Raw genomic sequence first — 22,343 nt, 5'->3', positions numbered from 1 at the left:
TTGGAGAGGGAGGGGTTAATGTATGCCTGGTGCTTACTGACATGTGTGGGGGGAGGTGACTGAGTGACACAGGGACAGATCGCATGTTCATGTACCCTGCAATCTGTCACTGCCTGTCACTTCGAAGATCCGCCCGCTTTGTTTACACAAGCGGGCGGATCTCCACACTCGATTCCCCAATGATCGGTGAAGAGCAGCAGCAATCGCCACTGCTCCTCCCCTGGCCCGACTTCCGCTGTGACTGAAAACAGCGGGAGCGAGCCTCCGGCGGCGTGCGCGTGCCGCCCACAAGGGGAGGAGTCCAGCGACGTAGGTCTACGTCGCTGGACGATAACGAGCCACATTGCTGCAGTAGCAGCAATGTGAGCAGACGGCAAGTGGTTAAAAGGCATTGAACTACAGTAATATGGCGTCGATCAGCCCTATAAAAATCATTAAGCAATCTGCCGTCCAATCAAATCCCCCTGAGGAAGACACGTGGTCCCTGTGTCGTCACGCGTAGGGGAGGGGCAAGGACGGACGGAGTGCTATGCCGATCACCGGAGAGACTGTCAGGCAGACTGAATAGGAGGAATACACAGCCGAGGCGGCTCCCACTATACCATTACGGTATCCGGATTTCACTGTGTACACATTGTATGGCGGTCTGTAGGTGCATGGATGCACCATAACATGTGAGTGAAATAGCTTTCTTTTCATCTGCAATAAAAGTTGTGAAGGATATAAGCACTATTTGAGCCATTTTTTTGCATGGTATGCTCACTACACACTTGGAGAATCTGCTGCATAATTGGAGGGTGATCCCATTGAGCAACTGGGTTTGATTGAATGTAACTTGAGGTGACCTCCTGAAAGAACCATATTCAACGTTTAAGTCTGATTGATTTTACCTTAAGGTAAGCGCCCAATCACAAGGGGGTGCACGGTTTGGCAAGGATTTGTGACACATTGGTCACACTCACACTCTGGCTGGGAACACTGCCACACCAAGGCCTAAGCACAGATAGAGGACAGTTTACAATCACTTTGCACTATTTATTATCACGGACTCCTTCTTAAATTACCAGTTTTAAAAGTTTTATCGACTGTTTTTAGCATTTTATAATTGTTTGCACCAATTAATTATTTTCACATTGCACGGATGTATGAATAAAGCACAGATTTATTGAAGATTGATATATTGATCATTGATTCAGCACTCGGCATTTTTTAGTTTTATTCTTATCAATTGTATTATAATGTTTCTTCCACTTAATTATGGTATGCACTTTAATATTTATTTTTTGACATCGGATTTTGTGAAGGGCTGATACCCACTTACAATTAACATTTACACTACATCATCATTGTTTAAGGTTTTTATTTTTGCGCAACACTAATTATATAAGATTTTGTGCCCCTGTATGCTGGTGTTATGTGCAGGGTTCAGGAGGACGCTACGTGCAGGGAGCAGTGCTCGGGAGGACGCTACATGCAGGGAGCAGGGCTCGGGAGGACGCTACGCGCAGGGAGCAGGGCTCGGGAGGACGCTACGTGCAGGGAGCAGGGCTCGGGAGGACGCTACGTGCAGGGAGCAGGGCTCGGGAGGACGCTATGTGCACAGTGCAGGGTTCGGGAGGACGCTACGTGCAGGGAGCAGGGCTAGGGAGGACGCTACATGCAGGGAGCAGGGCTCAGGAGGATGCTACGTGCACAGTGCAGGGCATGGGAGGACGATATGTGCAGGGAGCAGGGCTCGGGAGGATGCTACGTGCACAGTGCAGGGCTTGGGAGCACGCTATGTGCACAGTGCAGGGCTCGGGAGCACGCTACGTGCACAGTGCAGGGCTCGGGTGCACGCTACGTGCACAGTGCAGGGCTCGGGTGCACGCTACGTGCACAGTGCAGGGCTTGGGAGGACGCTACGTGCACAGTGCAGTGCAGCTCTCTATGGGGAATCGGATGAGAGCGGACCGCCTGTCTGCTCTCATCCAATCCGATCCCCAGGACGAATGGAAAATAGGGTTTCCATCCGTCCCGATTTCACGGACAGGATCGGATGTGGATGGCAGCGGGTGTCAGAGGACATGTCATCGCTGACATCCGCTGCTCCATAGCGCTGAATGGGGCATCGGATCAGATCCGCCTAAAAAACTGACAGGCGGATCTGATCGGAACGCCCGTGTGAAAGAGCCCTTAGAGTAACACCAGAGGACAAAACCCTTTAAAATCTATTTATCTTGTATTGTGATGCCAGCAATATTTGTCAAAGATAAGGGAAGCAGATGGTTGGATGGATGGATCACCATTATGCCACACTACAGAAACCAGCATGTGCTCTTCATGCTGACGCTGCTCCTCTCTCTCTCTCTCTAGGCAAGTGAAGGGAAAACTCACTCACAGCAGCCAGGAGCTGGAGAATCATACTGTTCGTTTCCATCCCCTGTAGTGTAGCAGGCTGGGCTGGGCTCTCTTCTGTCCCTCAAATCTTGCTGCTGACATGTCCTCTCCTCTATGCATCTCGGAATTCATAGAAGGCGAGCTGGAGAAGGGGGGCGGTTTATCATTTGCTATTGGCTGAGAAGGCAGTAAAGAGGCTGTATATCAATCCGCCTCTGAAATCTGCCTGGCCGGGTCTAGCTAAAGATTATCGGCTTATGCGGCCAGAGCCAATGTATCCCTCCACAGACACAAAAGAGTCCTCAGCTTCCTGGCATCAGTACAGGATTTAAAGGTAGAATAAAATCTTAAAAAGCAATGTGACATAGAAGAACTGGTATGTGAATTTTGGCTGCTGGCTGGACACTGGGGGGACTCACTGGACTGGAGTGGGTAGTAATATTTTCGGGGGGGGGGGGGGCAATTGACCTGTTGCCGCAACACCCCCCCCCCCCCCCCCCTGGGTCCGCCACTGATACGAGATAGATTTTGGCGTATTTTGGCAATCAGAGGTTTGAAGTTAAGGTCTACGATTTTAGCTGTGTCAGCGGCAATTTGGATTCCTAGGTAAGGGATAGACTGGTCAGCCCAAGTGTAGGGGAACTGCTGCTGCAAGTGGACTTTAGTGTGGTTGTTGATCCCCAGGTCCAGTATCAAGGACTTGTGGAAGTTTACCTTATAGTAGGACAAATAGCTGAATCGTGTAAGGATGTCGTGAATAATTGGGAGAGAGATCAGGGGCTTGTTTACTATTAATATAACATCGTCGGCAAATAGGTTGATTATGTGCGAGGTGCGTTTGACTGTTACTCCAGAGATGAGAGGGTTTGAGCGTACAGCTTCTGTGAGGGGCTCCATCATTAGGTTAAATATGGCAGGTGCCAATTTTGACACCTCCCTCCTACTGCCCTGATATTAACCTGAGGCTTACTGGCTACTACTCCCTGTTCATTGCCCCCCCGGCGAACCTCCCTTCTCCCCCCCCCCTTTTTTCCTTCTCTGCCTCCCCACGTGATTTGTTCTGGCACCAACAAAACACCTGTTTGAGCCTGTCAAGAACTACAGAGTGCTACCACAGGCTCCCTGGTTTGGCCTGCTTTTCCTGGTTTTACTTATTGTATCCTCTGTTTCCCCCGTCTAGTTGCATTACCATGTGGATTATCGCACACATTTATCCCTTCTCACGTACTACCGAGCTACTGGGCTTTGTTCACCCTTGCTTCGCCTGCTGCTTGGCCGCGCCTCCCCACCTGGGCACAGAGTGGTCCCTTTATGGGGTGCCTATGGGTTGGCTACACCGGTTGCAGAGTCCTGGCCACAGCCCCCCGGTTGCCTCTTATCTACCTACTCCTAAGTTTGACCCATGGTTATTGTAGCCATTATTTTGTTAGCACATCTGGCTTGTACTTATCTTGACACTCTGTTTACCAATTGTTGTTATTAGTGTTGAGCGAACACGGACTGTATTATTCGTGTTCGTACCGAATAATTGGACTTTTGTTACCCGAACATGGACCTGAAAACTTTACTGTATGTTCGAGTTTAAAATCCGTGTTCGGTCATTTTATTTCCATGTTTGTATGTATTGGCGCGCTTTTAATGGCGGGCTTTCAACAGCCAATCAACAAGCGTTTAACTGGTGTGCCTTAAGCCATCCCAGCCATGCCTACGAATGTATTAGTAGCTGTGATTGGCCATCTGAAGCATGTGACCAAGTCTTTATAAGTTCGAGACCGAGTGCCGCTGCGTCATTCTGCTGTAGTACAGGGACAGAGCACACATCATATGTGCTGGCTGCTGATTAGGGACAGACAGTCATAAATTATATTGTGTTGAAAATAATTCAGAATCAGGGACAGGTCGGAGTGCTGCAGGCAGGGCGAGTTGTTAGGGCATTTTAGGGCGAGGCTGGAGATAGGCAGGGTCAGTGTTCTACAATCGATTTTGCTGTGTGGGGGGGTTTGCAGTGCTGGCAGTGACCGATCTTATCGATCATTTTAGGGCGAGGCTGGAGAATAGGCAGGGTCAGTGGTCCACATCGATTTTGCTGTGTGTGGGGTGGTGTGAACACAATCTTTTTGCCCGCTGAGGAGGAGGGAGAAAAAAATATTTTTTATCAGTCAGTTGTGTGCAGCGTTTTTCTTTCAGTGCTGCTGACTATGATAATACACTGCTGTGTTCACATGTGCTATTATTGAGTGATTTCAAAATTTATACACTTTTTTCTATTCCACTATTCAATATACACCCTTTTGGGTTAAAAAAAAATAAATTCTGGCATAGTCTGTACTAATCTATTTAAAAATTACAAACTTAAAAGGGGAATTTTCTATTTTTTTCCCTCCATAGCCTGCAGCAGAGCTGACTGATATAAGACACTGCTGTTCACATTCGCTATTGAAAAATCACCAATTTTATATCATATTTTCTATTCCTCTATTCAATCTACACCATTGGGGTAAAAACAATTAAATTGCGGGATAGTCTGTATCGGTACATGTGAGATACACCTTTCCAATTTTTGGGGCGTATCTCATACTGCCGAGGATTGCAGGGTGCTTCAGTGTGCCTCCTGCCTGTTCCGAACTCCTCCTACTCCTCATCCTGCCTTTGGGGGTACAAAAAATAGTAATTTGGGCCTAGTCTGGGTCTGTACGTGTGAGATACATACACCTTTTGATATCATATTTTCTATTCCGCTATTCAATGTACACCTTTGGGGTAAAAACAATTAAATTACAGGATAGTCTATATCGGTACGTGTGAGATACACCTTTCCAATTTTTGGGGCGCATCTCATACCACCGAGGATTGCAGGGTGCTTCAGTCTGCCTCCTGCCTGTTCCGAACTCCTCCTACTCCTCATCCTGCCTTTGGGGGTACTAAAAATAGTAATCTGGGCCTAGTATGGGTCTGTACGTGTGAGATACATACACCTTTTGATATCATATTTTCTATTCTGCTATTTTATCTACACCTTTGGGGTAAAAACAATTAAATTGCGGAATAGTCTGTATCGGTACGTGTGAGATACACCTTTCCAATTTTTGGGGTGCATCTCATACCGCCGAGGATTGCAGGGTGCTTCAGTGTGCCTCCTGCCTGTTCCGAACTCCTCCTACTCCTCATTCTGCCTTTGGGGGTACAAAAAATAGTAATCTGGGCCTAGTCTGGGTCTGTACGTGTGAGATACATACACCTTTTGATATCATATTTTCTATTCCGCTATTCAATCTACACCTTTGGGGTAAAAACAATTAAATTGTGGGATAGTCTGTATCGGCCCGTGTGAGATACACCTTTCCAATTTTTGGGGTGCATCTAATACCGCCGAGGATTGCAGGGTGCTTCAGTGTGCCTCCTTCCTGTTCCGAACTCCTCCTACTCCTCATCCTGCCTTTGGGGGTACAAAAAATAGTAATCTGGGCCTAGTCTGGGTCTGTACGTGTGAGATACATACACCTTTAGATATCATATTTTCTATTCCGCTATTCAATCTACACCTTTGGGGTAAAAACAATTAAATTGTGGTATAGTCTGTATCGGTACGTGTGAGATACACCTTTCCAATTTTTGGGGCGCATCTCATACCGCCGAGGATTGCAGGGTGCTTCAGTGTGCCTCCTTCCTGTCCTGAACTCCTCCTACTCCTCATCCTGCCTTTGGGGGTACAAAAAATAGTAATCTGGGCCTAGTCTGGGTCTGTACGTGTGAGATACATACACCTTTTGATATCATATTTTCTATTCCGCTATTCAATCTACACCTTTGGGGTAAAAACAATGAAATTGTGGGATAGTCTGTATCGGTACGTGTAACATACACCTTTCCAATTTTTGGGGCGCATCTCATACCGCCGAGGATTGCAGGGTGCTTCAGTCTGCCTCCTGCCTGTTCTGAACTCCTCCTCATCCTGCCTTTGGGGGGTACAAAAAATCGGAATCTGGGCCTAGTCTGGGTCTGTATGTGTGAGATACATACACCTTTTGATATCATATTTTCTATTCCGCTATTCAATCTACACCTTTGGGGTAAAAACAATGAAATTGTGGGATAGTCTGTATCGGTACGTGTAACATACACCTTTCCAATTTTTGGGGCGCATCTAATACCGCCGAGGATTGCAGGGTGCTTCAGTGTGCCTCCTTCCTGTTCCGAACTCCTCCTACTCCTCATCCTGCCTTTAGGGGTACAAAAAATAGTAATCTGGGCCTAGTCTGCGTCTGTACGTGTGAGATACATACACCTTTTGATATCATATTTTCTATTCCGCTATTCAATCTACACCTTTGGGGTAAAAACAATTAAATTGCGGGATAGTTTGTATCGGTACGTGGGAGATACACCTTTCCAATTTTTGGGGCGCATCTTATACCGCCGAGGATTGCAGGGTGCTTCAGTCTGCCTATTGCCTGTTCCGAACTCCTCCTACTCCTCATCCTGCCTTTAGGGGTACAAAAAATAGGAATCTGGGCCCAGTCTGGGTCTGTATGTGTGAGATACATACAGCTTTTGATATCATATTTTCTATTCCGCTATTCAATCTACACCTTCAGGGTAAAAACAATTAAATTGCGGGATAGTCTGTATCGGTACGTGTGAGATACACCTTTCCAATTTTTGGGGCGCATCTCATACCGCCGAGGATTGCAGGGTGCTTCAGTCTGCCTCCTGCCTGTTCTGAACTCCTCCTCATCCTGCCTTTGGGGGTACAAAAAATCGGAATCTGGGCCTAGTCTGGGTCTGTATGTGTGAGATACATACAGCTTTTGATATCATATTTTCTTTTCCGCTATTCAATCTACACCTTTGGGGTAAAAACAATTAAATTGCGGGATAGTCTGTATCGGTACGTGTGAGATACACCTTTCCAATTTTTGGGGCGCATCTCATACCGCCGAGGATTGCAGGGTGCTTCAGTGTGCCTCCTGCCTGTTCCGAACTCCTCCTTCTCCTCATCCTGCCTTTGGGGATACAAAAAATAGTAATTTGGGCCTAGACTGGGTCTGTACGTGTGAGATACATACACCTTTTGATATCATATTTTCTATTCCGCTATTCAATCTACACCTTTGGGGTAAAAACAATTAAATTGTGGGATAGTCTGTATCGGTACGTGTGAGATACACCTTTCCAATTTTTGGGGCGCATCTCATACCGCCGAGGATTGCAGGGTGCTTCAGTGTGCCTCTTACCTATTCCGAACTCCTCCTACTCCTCATCCTGCCTTTGGGGGTACAAAAAATAGTAATCTGGGCCTAGTCTGGGTCTGTACGTGTGAGATACATACACCTTTTGATATCATATTTTCTATTCCGCTATTCAATCTACACCTTTGGGGTAAAAACAATTAAATTGCGGGATAGTCTGTATCGGTACGTGTGAGATACACCTTTCCAATTTTTGGGGAGCATCTTATACCGCCGAGGATTGCAGGGTGCTTCAGTCTGCCAATTGCCTGTTCCGAACTCCTCCTACTCCTCATCCTGCCTTTAGGGGTACAAAAAATAGGAATCTGGGCCCAGTCTGGGTCTGTATGTGTGAGATACATACAGCTTTTGATATAATATTTTCTATTCCGCTATTCAATCTACACCTTCGGGGTAAAAACAATTAAATTGCGGGATAGTCTGTATCGGTACGTGTGAGATACACCTTTCTAATTTTTGGGGCGCATCTCATACCGCCGAGGATTGCAGGGTGCTTCAGTCTGCCTCCTGCCTGTTCCGAACTCCTCCTACTCCTCATCCTGCCTTTGGGGGTACAAAAAATAGTAATCTGGGCCTAGTCTGGGTCTGTACGTGTGAGATACATACACCTTTTGATATCAGATTTTATATTCCGCTATTCAATCTACACCTTTGGGGTAAAAACAATTAAATTGCAGGATAGTCTGTATCGGTATGTGTGAGATACACCTTTCCAATTTTTGGGGCGCATCTCATACTGCCGAGGATTTGAGGGTGCTGCATTTTGCCTCCTGTTCGGACCTCCTCCTACTCCTCATCCTCATCCTGCCTTTAGGGTACAAAAAATTGTAATCGGGGCCTAGTCTGTGTTTGTACGTGTGAGATACACCGTATTATAAAATTTTTCCTATTCCGCTATTCAATATACACTCTTTTGGAGTGTAACAAATTAAATTACGGCATAGTCTGTATCGGTACGTGTGAGATAAACCTTTTAAATTTGTTTAGCGCATCTCCTTCCACCGCCAAGGATTGCAGGGCGCTTCAGTTTGCCTCCTGTTCCGAACTCCTCCTACTCCTCTTCCTCATCCTCCCTTTAGGGTACAAAAAATTTTAATCGGGGCCTAGTCTGTGTTTGTACGTGTGAGATACACCGTTTTTATGCTTTTTTCTATTCCGCGATTCAATATACACCCTTTTGAGGTAAAAAAAAATTAAATTGCGGCATAGTTTGCATATTTGACTGTGAGATACACCCATGCGATACTGTTGTTGTTTTTTTCCGCTATTCAATAAACACCTTTCTAGGGCAAGATCTTAAATTACAGAAATATGAGGAGACCGTCAAATAGGGGCCGTGGCTTGGGTCGTGGTGCTGCTGGTAGAACTCCTGTTGGAAGGAGAGGACGTGGTCGATCTGTGCCAGCTACACGCACAAGTGAAACACCTTCCTCAAGTGTGAGTAGGCGACAGAACCTGCAGCAGTATTTGGTAGGGCATCATGCGCCTATAGAAGTGATGAGGCCAGAAGAAGTACAGGCGATAGTAGATTGGATTGCTGACAGTGCCTCCAGTTCCTTCACATTGTCTCCCACCCAGTCTACTGCAGAAAGGTCAGAGTTGGCACCTGCAGCCAATGTCCAACCGTCTTTCACCTCACCCCCTTGCAATTTAGGCAAACAGTCTGAGCCCCAAGTCATGCAGCAGTCTCTTCTTCTTTTTGATGACTCTGTCAGCAGGGTTTCCCAGGGCAATCCACCTAGCCCTGCCCCAGAAGTGGAAGAGATTGAGTGCAGCGATGCCCAACCACTTATTTCTCAAGATGAGTACATGGAAGGACCATCGCACCACGTCTCCGATGATGACGAAACACAGGTGCCAACTGCTACAGCATTCAGAATTGTGGAGACCGACAAGGAGGGCAGGGGTGAAGACTGGGTGGAAGATGATGTGGAGGACGATGAGGTCCTCGACCCCACATGGAATGAACGTCATGCAGGTGACCTGAGTAGTTTGGAGGAAGAGGCGGTGGTCGCACAGAGCCACCAGCACAGCAGAAGAGGGAGCAGGGTGCAGAAGCAGAGCGGCCGTGCCCTAGACACTACACCTACTACTGCCCAATGCAGCAAGGGAACGTGCGCACCAAAGCGAGCTCAAAGGAGTTCTCTAGCGTGGAAGTTCTTCAGAAAATGTGCTGATCACAGGACACGAGTGGTTTGCACCCTGTGCAATCAGAGCCTGAAGCGAGGCATAAACCTTCTCAACCTGAGCACAACCTGCATGATCAGGCATCTAAGTGCAAAGCACGAGCTACAGTGGAGTAGACACCTTCAAAACAAAGAAAGGTCTTTGGCTCCTCCTGCTTCCTCTTCTGCTGCAGTCTCTGCCTCTCCATCCACATCTGTAGTGATACCGGCACCTGCCACCCCGCAAACAGACGATCTGTCAGCAACACCACCACCTGGGTCACCAACCATCTCCACAATGTCCCGTGGAAGCGTTCAGCTTTCCTTCCCCCAAACACTTCAGATGAAGAGGAAGTACCCACCTACCCACCCGCGATCCCTGGCCCTGAATGCCAGCATTTCAAAATTCTTGGTCTTTGAAATGCTGTCATTCCGTCTGGTGGAGACGCACAGTTTTAAAAGCCTTATGTCGGTGGCTGTCCCACAGTACGTCGTGCCCCGCCGCCACTACTTTTCCAGGCAAGCCATCCCTTCCCTGCACAACCAAGTGGGGGAAAAAATCAGGTGTGCACTGCGCAACGCCATCTGTGCCAAGGTCCACCTAACTACCGATACGTGGACCAGTAAGCACGGTCAGGGGCGTTATATCTCCCTAAGGGCAAACTGGGTAAATGCAGTGGCGGATGGGCCTGAGGCGGATAGCAATTTGGCGCATGTCCATCCACCACCGAGGATTGCAGGGCGCTTCAGTTTGCCTCCTGTTCCTAACTCCTCCTACTCCGCTTCCTCATCCTCTACCGCCTCCTCATCCGGTCAGCGTAACACCTTCACCACCAACTTCAGCACAGCCAGGGGTAAACGACAGCAGGCAGTTTTAAAACTTGCCTGTTTGGGAGAAAAACCACACACCGCGCAGGAGTTGTGGAGGAGCATGGAACAGCAGACAAATGAGTGGTTGCTGCCAGCGAGCCTCAAGCCCGGCCTGGTTGTGTGCGATAAAGGACGAAATCTCATAGCAGCTCTGGGCCTAGCCGGTTTGACGCACCTCCCTTGCCTGGCGCATGTGCTGAATTTGGTGGTGCAGAGGTTCCTTAAAAATTACCCCAATATGTCAGAGCCTCTGCAGAAAGTGCTGGCCGTCTGTGCGCACTTTCGGCGTTCTCACCCTGCTGCTGCTCGCCTGTCAGCGCTGCAGCGTAACTTCGGCCTTCCCGCTCACCGCCTCATATGTGACGTGCCCACAAGGTGGAACTCCACCTTGCAGATGCTGGAAAGACTGTGCGAGCAGCAGCAGGCCATAGTGGAGTTTCAGCTGCGTGAGTCGCTCTGCGGAACAGCACCACTTCACCACCAATAACTGGGCCTCCATGCGAGACGTGTGTGCCTTGTTGTGCTGTTTTGAGTACTCCACCAACATGGCCAGTGCCGATGACGCCGTTGTCAGCTTAACTATCCCACTTCTATGCCTCCTTCAAAAAACGATTCGGGCGATGATGGAAGAGGATGTGGCACAGGATGAGGAGGAGGAGGATGAAGAGTTAACATTTCCAAGGCTTTCAGGGCAGTCATTCGCAAGTGGCTCCGAGGGTGGGTTCCTGCACCCACAAACGCCAGGGACACAATTGTCCAGCAGGGGCACAGTTCTGGAGGATGAGGAGGAGGAGATGGAACCATGTTCACAGCAGGGTGGCACCCAGGCCAGCTCATTGCCATCACTGGTGCGTGGCTGGGGGGATACAGAGGACACAGACGATACACCTCCCACAGAGGACAGCCTTTCGTTGCCTCTGGGCAGCCTGGCACACATGAGCGATTACATGCTGCAGTGTCTCCACAACGACCGACGAGTTGCCCACATTCTAACTTGTGCTTATTACTGGGTGGTCACGCTACTGGATCCCCATTACAAGGACAACGTACCGTCCTTAATTCACTCACTGGAGCGCGATCGCAAGATGCGCAAGTACAAGCGCACGCTGGTAGACGCGATGCTGCTGGCATTTCCACCTGACAGCGGGGCCACAGTGGAAGAACAAGGCTACGGCAGAGGAGGAGGAGGAAGAGGTCGCCAACGCAACCAGGGCACCGCCAGCACCTCAGAAGGCAGGGTTAGCATTGCTGAAATGTGGAAAAGCTTTGTCAGCCCGCCACAACAAACAGCAGCACCAGCAGCTCATATGGAACGTCTTAGCAGGAGGCAGCATTTCAACAACATGGTGGAGCAGTATGTGTGCACACGCTTACATGTAGTGAATGACGGGTCTGCCCCATTCAACTTCTGTGTCTCCAAATTGGGCACATGGCCTGAGCTTGCTCTTTGCTAGGGATGATCAAACTTTTGAAAAGTTCGGTTCGGCCAGAACATCCGAACTTCCCGAAAGTTCGGCCCGGATTTCAGAACCCCATTGAAATCAATGGGACCCGAACTTCGGTAATCAAAAAACACAATTTTTAAGCCCTAAAACCCAATAAATGCCCCTAAAAAGTCCCTAGGGTTCTGGGTCATGCCCCATTAACTATTAATCACACAAAAAAAGTTCTTAAAAATGTTTTGATAAAAAAGCCAATTATTGAAAAAATTTAAAAAAAAAAAAGAGATTTTTTGATTTTTACTTTGGATTTCAGATCTGGGGGGTCTAAAAAGTGTACATGTGAAGTTTCAGCTCTGTAGCATGTCCAGAACCATAAAAAAAAAGATTGTTTGTATTAGAAAACTTTCTGACAGGGGGTTGGCTTCGCTGCTGTAACACCTTGCCGGTTTAATAGAAGGCATTTTTTTGGGTTCTTTGCAGTCAGGAAAAACATCTGAACTTGTGTATAGTGGTACTGTGCACAAGTTCTGATGTTTTGCCTGCCTCCAAAACCCCCCAAAAAATGCCAGCAAAAACACACCTGGGCATTTTTTTTTTTTTTTTGACGCTAGCGTTTTTTTGGCATTTTTTGGGGTTCTTTTGAGGCAGGCAAAAACATCTGAACTTGTGTATAGTGGGGTATATACACACATACATATATTTATATACACACCTAGACATATATAGGTGTGATAGTAGCAGAAATATATGCTTGCGCTAATGAAATCATTTACAGTAATATATTTCTGCTACTATCACACCTATATATGGCTAGGTGTCTATATACATATAATTATGTGTGTATATATACCACTATACACAAGCTCAGATGTTTTGCCTGCCTCAAAAGAACCCCAAAAAATGCCAAAAAACCGCTAGCGTAAAAAAAAAAAAAAAAAAATGCCCAGGTGTGTTTTTGCTGGCATTTTTTGGGGGTTTTTGGAGGCAGGCAAAACATCAGAACTTGTGCAAAGTACCACTATACACAAGTTCAGATGTTTTTCCTGACTGCAAAGATCCCAAAAAAATGCCTTCTATTAAACCGGCAAGGTGTTACAGCAGCGAAGCCATACTCCTGTGCTGAAAGTTTTCTAATACAAACAATCTTTTTTTTTATGGTTCTGGGCATGCTACAGAGCTGAAACTTCACAGGTACACCTTTTAGACCCCCCCAGACACAAAATCACACAAAAAAAAGTTCTTAAAAATTGTCATTTTTGATAAAAAGCCAATTATTGAAAAAAAAAAAAAAAGGGATTTTTTGATTTTTACTTTGGATTTCAGATGCTAAAATTAACAGAACTGCTTCCACTCTCTTCCATGTCCAGTATAACAATGCTAGGAATATGGCGGGGGCGATCTTATATACTGGGGGGCGTATTCACTAATGATTGGTCTAGGGACCCCCTAGTCACTCCAATCACATTCCTAGCATTCTCCTGCCCCCTCAATTGGCTTTTGCTAATGGTTCTGGTCCAATCACAGGCTTTTAAAGCCCATTTCCTGAAGCATTGCATTTTGGTCAGTTCTGGTTGCCGAATTCCGATCTTTTCGGGCAAAAAGTTCTAAATTCGGCCGAACCTCGAACACCCAATGTTCGGGCCGAACCGATGGTGGACCTGAACCGTTCGATCATCCCTACTCTTTACACCTTGGAGGTGCTGGCGTGCCCTGCAGCCAGTGTATTATCTGAACATGTATTTTGCACGGCTGGGGGCGTTATCACAGACAAGCGCACCGCCTGTCCAGAGACAATGTGGACAAGCTCACGTTCATTAAAATAAACCAGGCATGGATCCCACAGGACTTTTCCGTACCTTGTGCAGAATAGAGATGGATACCGACCTTATCCAGCCATTGTTCTATTTTTGCTCTTTCTCACTCTTTTGGGGTGTACCCTCATTTAAAATGACTGAAAAAAAGCAGTGTTGGATACCTCGTCCTCCTCCACCGCCGCTTCCACCTACACCGCCCATAGGTGTGCGCAGCCTATTGCATTAGGGTGTGCACCCCAAAGTTTAAATACACATGCATGTGTTTGCCTACATGTATATGGCCCAGGTACATTACTCTCCCTGCTGGCAAAGTGAAATAGAAGTGTGTGGCACTTCTTATGGCAGAGCAGGTCCGAGGGAAATCTTTCCCATCTCCTCACTAGCAAACAGAGCAATAATGCTAATGTGCCCTAGGTGATTAGGGTGTGCCCAGGCACACCCGACACACCCTGTGTGCACGCCTATGACACCGCCACATCCACCACCACCTCAACCTCCCTCCTACTCCATATGGGCCTCGTCTTTCACAGATGAAGAACATTGTTTTATTTTTCTGTTTTTTTTTTGTTGTTTTAAGTTATTTCCCTATCCACATTTGTTTGCAGAGCACTTGCCATGCTCTTAACTATGTTTTGCTGCCATTTGCAGCACTATAGCCCTTTCCATTGGTGTTTTAGAGCCATTTTAGTGCCTGAAAGTTCGGGTCCCCATTGACTTCAATGGGGTTCGGTGTCCGGGTAAAGTTCGGAAAAAGTCCGGGACACGGACCCGGACTTTTTTTTCAAGTTTGGCCGAACCCGCCGAACATGGACATCCAGGTGTCCGCTCAACTCTAAAAATTAGTTGTCATTTGAGTTATTTTTCTGTTCTTACTCTGCTCTTCTACTTCTATTCTTCCTACTTTTACTTTACTTTGTTACTGTTTTGCATCGGTAACCATTTTTTACTTTTCAGGTACCAATGTAATGTTTAATATTTACTGTTCAGTTTGCCTTGCAGGTACACTCATCAGCTGCCACACTGATTAATATATATTTTGACACAAACAGTGTTTGCGCTCAGCATATATGGAAATCTCTGATTGCAGTGTTGTAGGAGGTGATTTCACCACCACAGTTAAAAACAAAAATGGCTATACATGGCGTTGGTCTCGTATATCCATCATTAGAAAGTGGGTTGGATGTTTTGGGAGGCTAATGATGGGTATACTACACATTTTCTGGCAAAATTTCTGTTAGGTTCTCTTTTTTTCATTCAGCCCACAGGCTGCATGAAAAAAAAAAAAAAAAACAACCTACAATATATGCCAAACAAGGACCAGCAATGTACTGGTACCCAGTGTTGCTCATCTTAGTTTAAAAAAGTAATTGGTTACAGTTACAAATTACTTCTCCCAAAAAGTAATTGAGTTACTGACTCAGTTACCACATTGAAAAAGTAATTAGTTACTCAGCAAAGTAACTGTGACTTTTTTTTTTAATATTCTATAATGCAATTACGTTCTATAACATCTTTAATAGCAAAGATGTTTATATTAACTGATTGATGAAGAATAAAAACACTATATACAGTATTTTAGAACATTTGGTATTTATTTTAACCGAACTCAATAGATTGCAGCCTGCCATAGATATAAATTATATGCATAGAAACATAAAAAATAAATATTGAAACTACCACACTGCGCTTGGCACACTGGTGGTGACGTGGCACACTGGTGGTGACGTGGGTGTGGCACACTGGTGGTGGGCGGCTGCCTGGCTGGTGGTGGCGTGGGCGCTTGGCACACTGGTGGTGGGCGGCTGCCTGGCTGGTGGTGGCGTGGCACACTGGTGGTGGCGTAGGCGCTTGGCACACTGGTGGTGACGTGGCACACTGGTGGTGGTGTGATGGGTGGCTGGTGGGTGGTGGTGCCTGGTGGGGGTCTGAGTCCTGACTCCTGAGTGTCTGTGAGTTTTTTTTTTTTTGTTACCTGCTGTGCTGGGCTTGCTGGTGGTGTGGCCTCTGGCCTGGCAGGCACACTGTTGTCCGGGTCCCTCTGGCTCCATCCTCCTGCAGGCCTCTCCTCTTCTGGCCTGGCTGTGTGCATTGGTGGACTGGTGGTGGTGGACTTCCTGCTGGCTGCTGCTGCCCAGTGCCCTACTGCCCTGTGGTGGTGGTGGACTGGTGGTGGAGTCTCCTCCTGGCCTGGGCTATATCATTTTTAAGCTGACTGTGTGACTGACTGGTGGGTGGTCTCACTTAGTAACTCTGCCACTGCCCACTGGTTGACTACTAAGTACAGTACTTAACTTGTATATAATATATATTGGCACTGCAGTCAGTGTGGCACTGGGGGTGCCTGGGTGACAATTGCAATGCTGGGTCGGATCGCTGCGGCCGCCTCGCCGGACTCTATGCCTGCCCCTGAGCCTGTCCTCCGCTGCTGCCGTGCTGGCTGTGAGATCGTTCCGACTCCTGTCGTCACGTGACTCACTCGATGAGTCTCCTCCTCTTCTCTCTCCAGGACCGCGAACAGCAGCCATGGAGGAGAGGGGGAATACAATTACATCTACTGCCATCTAGTGGCGGTAGATGTAATTGCGGTAACGCAGCCGGAAGTACCGGCAGCGGCGTTACAGGGAGAAAATGAGTAATCTGATAGATTACTCGTTACCCTGAAAAGTAACTGCGTTAAGTAACGCCGTTTACTTAAACGCAGTTACTTCCAACACTGCTGGTACCTTGCTGGACTTTGCGTGGTTATACCAGGATGATGCCTGCAGATTTAGGCATCATCTTGGTATTGTTTTTCACAGCCAGCAGTCGGCTTACATGTAAAAGTGATCCTAGTGGATAATTAGCCTCTAGACTGCTTTTACATGCAGTGGGAGGGGACCCCCCCCCACTCCCGCCGTATAATGTGTGACAAAAAAAAAATGCAACATCCACCATTTTGTTCTGTAGGGCCCTTGCTTTAAAAAAATATATAATGTTTGGGGATTCAAAGTAATTTTCTAGTAAAAAAAAAATATTTTTTCATGTAAACAAAATGTCACAGAAAAGGCTTGGTCTTCAGGTGGTTAGAAGAGTGGGTGATGTGTGGCTAAGATTGAGCATAAAATGCCAGGACAGTTCAAACACCCCCCAAATGATCCCTTTTTGGAAAGTAGACACCAAAAGCTATTTGCTGAGAGGCATATTGAGTCCATGGAGTATTTTGCATTTTGCTCTAAGTTTCAGGAAAATGACAATTTGATTTTTTTTTTTTTACACAAAGTTGTCACTGAATGATATATTGCTCAGGCATGCCATGGGTATATGTAAAATGACACCCCAAAAAACATTCTGCTGCTTCTCCCGAGTACAGGGATACCACATGTGTGAGGCTTTTTGGGAGCCTAGCTGTGTACGGGACCCCGAAAACCAATCACCACACTTTCAGGTTTTCTAATGTCGTAAATTGCTTATTTTACTTTATCACTACCTGTCACAGTTTTGGAGGCCCTGAAATTTCAAGATAGCACAACCCCCCCCCCCCCCCCTCAAATGACACTCAAAGGTATTTGCTGAGAGGCATAGTGAGTCCATGGAATATTTTAAATTTTGCCACAAGTTTTGGGAAAATTATTCGTTTTTTTTACACAAAGTTGTCACTAAATGATATATTGCTCACATATGCCATGGGTATATGTGAAATGACACCCAAAACTACATTCTGCTGCCTCTCCCGAGTATGGGGATACCCCATGTGTGAGACTTTTGGCAGTCTAGCCGCGTACAGGACCCCGAAAACCAATCGCCACCTTCAGGCTTTCTAAGGGCGTAAATTGTTGATTTCACGCCTCACTGTAACGCTCCTGCGTTTTACGTATGATGTGGATTTTCAGCTGCAGAAATATTCCACTTCAGTAGTCATGTAGAGAAACGCTGAGACACCATTCCCAACTCTCAATGACTCATCATGTGTGGATGATCTCAATTCAGCAAGTAAATACACACACTCAATAAGATGTTTCCTAGAGTGACTTATGTATATAGTAACACAGTGATGATAGGCTGAAGAGACAGGTTGGGTAGAGATGGTAGATGACAGACACTTGAAAGGAAATGTTCTTGAAAGTAAGATAGTAGCAGATGGGATGCAGATAGGTTTAGCAATCATGTATGGTAGCAGATGACAGAGTAGCAGGTGGACATACAAGAGAGATCAACCCAGTGCAAGAACAGGTGGTAGTAGGCTCAAGAGCTAGCAATCTTAGATAATGCAGATGTAGTAATAGTCCTTAGTATGCAGAGCTAGATAGTGTAAGCTTTAGTATAAAGGTTATAGAGGTTTCCCCTGTGGGGTACTTATCACTAATAGCAATGTAGCAGAGGAGAGGTTCGGCAAGAGCGGATGATCCGGTAGCGGGATACAGGGATCAGCGCAGCGTGGTTCCGACAGCGAGGTATGCTTGCAAGCATGAGAGCTTCAAGACAGGTTAGCATCAAGGCACAAAGCAGTTTGAACGAACACATGTGAGTGAGAGCCGGCGATCTAAATAGCCATCCAGTCCGGCGCTCAGTGATGACAGCATCAGTCTTAAAGGTGTATGCGCACCTTACCAAAAGAGAATGGTGGGGCGCATACACTTATGAAAGAGTAATTAGGGTACCCAAAGGTACCAGAACATTACAGTACCCCCCCCCCCCCTTAAGGCCGGCTCCTGAAGGCCTCTGGAGCTGGTTTGTCTGGGTACTTCGCATGAAAATTGCGGATTAATCTAGAGGCATGTATGTCAGAGGTGTTTAGCCAGGTGTCGTCTTGGGGCCCATAGTTCTTCCATCGAACCAAGTACTGAAGTCTTCCTCTGTGGATACGAGAATCCAGAATCTCTTTTATCTCGTATTCTTATCCACCTTCAATTTGTACAGGAGGAGGAGGTGGGATAGTAGGCCTTATTCCTTGGTCAGGAACATGGGGCTTCAGTAGCGACACATGGAAAATGGGATGTATTTTGAGGTCTATTGGCAATGTAAGCTGTACTGCAGCTTTTCCAATAAGTTTCTTGATTGGGAAAGGTCCCAAGAACAGAGGTCCAAGCTTTTTGCTAGGGATTTTCAGTCTTAAATTTTTTGTTGAGAGCCAAACGAGGTCCCCGATAGCGTACTGAGGAGAAGGTCTTCTGCGAAGATCATAATACTTCTTTTGTTGACTATGAGCGTGTGCAATGGTAGTATTAAGCAAACCCAGAGAGTCCTTTATTTGGGTAAGATAGTCTGAAGCTACTGGGTTATTTGAAGGAAGGATGCGTGGTGGAAGAATAGAGGGATGAAACCCATAGTTCAAGTAGAACGGAGTCTGCTTGGTCGTACTGTGGGTTGCGTTGTTGTAGGCAAATTCTGCCAGAGGGAGAAGATCCACCCAATCATCCTGTTGGTAAGAAGTGTAACAACGTAAATATTGCTCGAAGCATTGGTTGACTCTTTCAGTCTGTCCGTTGGTCTGCGGATGGTAAGGAGAAGTGAGCTTCCGCTCGATCCGTAGTATGTGACATAGTTCTTGCCAGAACTTGGAAATAAATTGTGATCCACGGTCAGACAGAAGAGTTTTTGGGATACCATGTAACTTAAAGACATGTTTCATCAGGAGTTCTGCCGTTTGTTTGGACGAAGGTAGTCTGCGAATAGCAATGAAATGTGCCATTTTTGTCAGATGGTCCACTGACACTAAGATGGTATTAAATCCTTTGGAAGGAGGCAATTCCACTATAAAGTCCAAGGACACAACTTCCCATGGAGTTTGGGGTATTAGTAGACTGCATAGTAGACCGGATGGTCTCGTAGTGTCAATTTTGGACCTGGCACAGACATTGCATGAAGAGACGAATTTTTGTATAGATGTTTTCATGTCAGGCCACCAGAATTGCCTGGTAATCAGATTAAGAGTCTTTGTCATACCCATATGTCCTGCCATAGGCACATCATGCGATAATTCCAAGATCTTGGTGCGTATGGTAGGTGGTATGTAAAGTTTGTCGTTGTAGTAGAGGAAGCCTTCTGCATCAGTATTTAGTTGTGGTGGGGGTGTATCCAAACTTATACCATGCAAAACCTCTTCCTTCAAGGAACGGACAACTCCAATAATGCGTTTGTGAGGTATTATAGGAACGGAAGGGATTTCGAAGTAGTTTTCTTCAGTTAGTCATGATAGTGCATCCGCCTTTTTGTTCTTATCTGCAGGTGTGTAGGTCACTAGGAAGTTAAACCTTAGAAAGAATAGTGACCATCGTACCTGTCGGTGCGAGAGAGTTTTGTTAGTCTGAAGATATTGGAGATTTTTATGGTCCGTGTATATAAGTATTGGTAATTGGGTGCCTTTGAGTAGATGTCGCCAATTCTCCAGAGCCAATTTTATAGCAAGCAGTTCCTTTTCACCCACGGGGTAATTTATCTCTGGACTGCTTAGGGATTTAGAAAAAAAGGCGACTGGATGAAGTGGTGAAGTGTGAGTTGGTCGTTGGGAGAGTATTGCTCCTACTGCCATGTTTGACGCATCTACTTCCAGAATGTATTGGAGGGATGGGTCTGGATGGCGTAGTATGGGAGCAGAAGTAAACCTTGTCTTTAATAGGTGAAAAGCTTTATTTGCTTCATCTGACCATTTGAATGGTTTTTTAATGCTAGTGAGCTGTGTGAGGGGTCTCACAATGGCAGAGAAGTTTCTAATGAAATTCCTGTAGAAATTCGAAAATCCAAGGAATCGCTGTAGCGCCTTGCGTGTGGTTGGTGTAGGCCAATCCTGAATGCAGAATATCTTACTCATGTCCATCTCGATTCCTGTTTTGGATATGATGTAGCCTAGAAACAGTACCTCTTCTTTATGAAACAAGCATTTTTTCAGTTTCACATAAAGGTTGTGTGCAAGCAATCTCGATAATACTAGTCTTACATGTCTTATGTGTTCAGACAAGGATCGTGAATATATAAGTATATCATCCAGATATACCACAACACAGACATCTAGTAAGTCTCTGAAAATATCGTTTATAAATCGTTGAAAAACTGCAGGGGCGTTGCATAGCCCGAATGGCATTACAAGATATTCGAACAATCCGTATCTGGTTCTGAATGCAGTCTTCCACTCGTGTCCATCAAGGATTCGAATGAGATTGTATGCTCCTTTCAGGTCCAATTTTGAAAAATAGGTAGCTCCACGCACCTGCTCAATGAGCTCAGGGATAAGCGGTAGAGGATAGCGATCTTTTATTGTAATAGCATTCAATTGCCTATAGTCGATGATAGGCCTGAGACTTGAGTCCTTATTGCGGACAAAAAAGAGTCCTGCTGCTGTGGAAGAAGTGGAAGGTCTAATAAAACCTTTTTCCAAATTCTCATCCAAATAGTCTTTGAGATGGGAAAGTTCATCCTGTGAAAGAGGATAAACATGACCGAACGGCAATTTGCTATTTGGGAGTAGATCAATGCTACAATCATAGTCTCGATGGGGAGGTAGTGCTTGAGCATTTTTCTCAAGAAAAACCTCAGAGAGATCCTGATAACATAGTGGTGCAATCTCATCTGTCACCACAGACAGGATCTTCCCGAAAGACGGGAGGTTACACGTACCCTCGCAATAGCAAGAGAGAAAGGTCAGGGTCCGTTCCTTCCAATCTTTGGTTGGTTGATGTGTGTGCAACCAGGGAAGTCCCAAAACAATGGGAAAGTGGGGTGAAGGTATTAGATCGAAGGTAGTGGTCTCCATATGAGACCCGTTAGTAGTGACTAGGAGTGCCTGTGTCTGATCAGTGATCGGACCAGAGGATAAAGGAATTAAACAGGCATTGCAGACACAACCCACAGGTAGGTAGATAGTTCCCAGACCTCCAATCTCTGGATATTCCCTCCTATGGTCAGTGATGGACACAATATCCCAATAGGCTCAGATGCCTACACTGCTCAAGCATCACAATCCTGAATAGCTCTCCGGTGACCAGGGTAACATATGGAAAGAGACATGCAGGATAGTGTAATACTGACTTTATTTATAAAATAAAAGCACATAAAATGGACTCTTACTTGAATTCAAATTAAACCAGGCATGTAACGGCAATAGACCGGGGCAGCGGGACAGACTCGGTCTCAATCGGTCTCCTCCGTGCCAGCGGGTGACGTCAGATGCTTCACTCCTCCTCCCTCCGCACGCGTATCGCCTCCGTGGGTGGAGGCTTCGTCAGCGGTGATGAGGATTGGTCAGGCGTCACCCGGTATATACTCCACCCACAAATCTGATTGGCCGGACCTTCTAGTTAGTTCCTATGGATACCCTAACGCCGGAACTTGAAGGATTTCCGACACGGACACCAGACAATACCGGATATAGCTCTTGTAAACAAAGGATAAGAGGCAACTTAACCCCTTCTCTACCCAAGGGCATCCAAATGCTCCTCAATAGCTAATCCT

At 46.3% G+C, this 22,343-nt stretch overlaps 1 protein-coding gene across 3 annotated transcripts in view; it reads right to left on the bottom strand.

Moving 5' to 3' along the window:
* Window positions 1–22,343, bottom strand: part of LOC309563613 (mannose-binding protein C-like) — a 137,901-nt gene that overhangs the window by 68,944 nt on the left and 46,614 nt on the right. The gene's annotated exons all lie outside the window — the stretch shown is intronic.

Source organism: Pelophylax lessonae (assembly GCF_965119305.1).
Source record: "Pelophylax lessonae genome assembly, chromosome: 9".
NCBI classification, from domain to species: Eukaryota; Metazoa; Chordata; class Amphibia; order Anura; family Ranidae; genus Pelophylax; species Pelophylax lessonae.
This window is presented reverse-complemented; position numbering and strand designations above follow the sequence as displayed.